This window comes from Brassica oleracea, chromosome C8, assembly GCF_000695525.1.
Source record: "Brassica oleracea var. oleracea cultivar TO1000 chromosome C8, BOL, whole genome shotgun sequence".
Taxonomy (NCBI): domain Eukaryota; kingdom Viridiplantae; phylum Streptophyta; class Magnoliopsida; order Brassicales; family Brassicaceae; genus Brassica; species Brassica oleracea.
Window position 1 is genome coordinate 5,123,882 of NC_027755.1, and position 2,996 is coordinate 5,126,877.

General features: G+C 38.2%; 1 pseudogene; it reads right to left on the reverse strand.

Annotated features, from left to right (window-relative positions):
* Positions 1-1,305: 1,305 nt before the first annotated feature.
* Positions 1,306-2,996, reverse strand: part of LOC106312765 — a 29,233-nt pseudogene continuing 27,542 nt past the window's right edge.

Sequence of the window (2,996 nt, forward strand, 5' to 3'; positions counted from 1 at the left end):
ATGGAACCAGACCAGAATGGAGATCAGGCCGTTCAGAGCAGTTCAAACAAGGTTCGTCCGTCCGACCGTACCGATCAGACTGATCGTGCCGTGTACCGCATCGACCCGCGTACGTCCGGAGTGGAGCTAAGGCTGGAACCACGTCCAGACGACTGAACTGACTGTACCACAGACGTTCTTTCTCGTCCAACTCGCCAAGCTAAGACTGATGGTCAAGCCAGAATCAACTTGGAACGCGAAGAATCCGAAGACGACCGCATCTTCTTACTTTTGGCCCATTTGGTCCGTACCGCACATCCCGAAGATGGTACCAACAACCTTGCCTCCGTGTTCGATCCCATGATGGACTTCTCTCTCGTCCATTTCTCTAAGGCAAGGATCCTCAAGCTTTCTGAAGACTTAACCCATGTTGGGACACAACTCGTTCGTGAAGGGTACTTGGCAGACCGTCCGGATCGTCCTTCTCCCGTCCTGATCCTTACCGCCATGGAATCAGCTGGTACGGATGAACCTGGACAGGAGGCGAATGGTCACCTTGACCATTTTGTGAACCAAGAATTTTCTTTATGTCTTTCAAACTTCTAAAGTCAAATTTATATTTCCAAGATGTGTTTTTCCACAATTCTCTATGTCTTCTCTTTGATCACATCTAGTATAAATATGTAAATTCTTCTCATAATCAAGGAAATCGATTTTCTTTCAACCTTTTATGAATTTATCTCTTAGTTCTTTGCTTAGAACATTTCTTAGTTTCTTGGTGCATAATATCCAAGTAAACGCCTTCCTTTGTTGGATTTGTGCGTCATATCAAATAACAATCGAAGTTCGGGAATATCAACAGCTTGGTTGAGTGAACATTCCCTAAATTGGGCGTATCACTATCCGAACCGAACCGAACCGAAAATATGTCAAGTAGTAAATGGATCCTATAATCCCCTACCCGAACTATCCAATACCCGAAATACCCGAACTAAACCGAACTGAACAGGAAATGCCCAGGCTTAGTGGAAGCCATTAAACCTTAACCACTAGGATACGGTGCTTGGAAGACAAAATATGACCTAACGGAAGATCGATCCCTGTGCCTTATACAGCATTAACAACATCAAACACCAATAGACCACGACATGTTTTTATAAATCAATTTGATATTGTACAACTTTTTTATAACGTAATCAACAAACATGCATCTAGCAACTTATTCATCTTTGTTGTTTTTCTTTTTCGTGTTTGTGTGATTAAACTTAGAAACTTTGTTTCCCCGAAAAGTTACTTTTTACAAATTTGGTTGTTTGGCTCCCACAATAACTTCCCCTTGAGACATTAGCTGAAAGAAACGAAAGGATTCTCCGGACAAAACAAAGCAAAAGAAACCAATGACAAAGCATGATCAGAAACCAAAACTAAGTCATATGCACAAGATATCCAAGCAACTTTCCCTTCTTTTGTTGTCTAAATCTTCTCTTTTATAATATTTTGTTACAAATGAAACTTGTCACTTGGCAGCACTGGCTTAGGGTACATCTATTCTTTTCAATGTCTGGACAAAATGATTTGTATCCGGAAAATTCTTCGTACGGTGAAGATTCGCTTGAATAAGAACTTTCAGATGCATCGGTCTCTAGATCTTTTACAGATAATGGAAGTGACTCTCTTTGTTGGGACGTTAAACCTAAGAAAGAAAACAAGTCAGAAAGCAGAGTCGAGGAGGAAATGAACAGACTGAGAACAAAATTACACTGAACTTATACCACAAATCCACTACCACTAGGGTCCTTATCTTTAAAATTAAATGATCACCTTATAACAGAGTTAAGATGTTCTACAAAGCGATTAACAGTTCTTATATCCATAAGATGTATACGACTTAGTTCTGATTGACTGGAAATAGATAAAAGGCTTGGAATATTTCAAGATATGTGAGAAGCGTTGATGGTTTCTACTAACCTCTTTGAGAACTTGGACGAAATTTCTTAGTATGCCGTCTGATGAGCCTCTTAGCTTTTGTTATAGTTAACTGCCTGGCAAAAGGAGAAAATTCAACATCACTGTCACTCCACTCCCGTTGAAGTCATTTTCTGCTTCAGCTCTCATAGTTCTTATGACAAATGCTTTCGCCTTGCGTCTCTGGGTATTGAAGAGTCCTCGAACAGAAGTTACAAAATTATCCCCAGCTCCACCGCTTTCATCTTTTTTTATCCATGTAACACTTTCATCATCGTCACTTAGTTTAAGGTCATCGTCAGTAAACTGGGTATTCTTTTGTGATTTGTATGAAAATTTCTTCCCCTGAAAATTTGATTTGGAATAAACTAATCATCATTCAGAAGCCTAGTGTTTCAGAAACTGGACTCATAATGACTTTTTTTTTTTTTGAAACACAATTGATAAATGTCACCTGTATTCCAATAACAGACTACAGTACTCCACATTTTATGTGTTTTTTAACACGAGCAAAAAGTCCCCTCCTGGTCCCAGCAAATTCATCACGAGCAAATGTATCCATCAACAGTCTCAGGTCGTTTACAACCAGTCTTGATTCCTCATCCACCTGAGGTAAAACCGATAGAAGTTAGACAAATTATGTGTTGGAATGAAAAACTTTGTAGAGATGGAGAAAGTGTTTTAAGTGTTTGAAGAGAAAGAAACTTTGTGAAGAAGAAAGATTTTATAACTTAGAAGAAGATTTTTATTACTTGTTACAAGCTTTGTTTATTTCTTGGTGATGCAAAATGAAAGGGGAGTGGAGGTATTTATAGCCTCCAAAATACAAAATATCTTACATATTTTAATCCTAAATCTAGAGAATTCTACCATAATATCTAAGATTTTTTATCATAATTATCTAGATAATTCTATGAGAATATCTAGATTTTTATTCTAAGGAGGTGGATGATTGGAGGTGGATGATTTTTCTAGAATTTGGACTAAGTTTTGGATCAACACATGATTAGCCCAATACTTAACTTGATCCAAATCAAGTTTACCTTTCAACA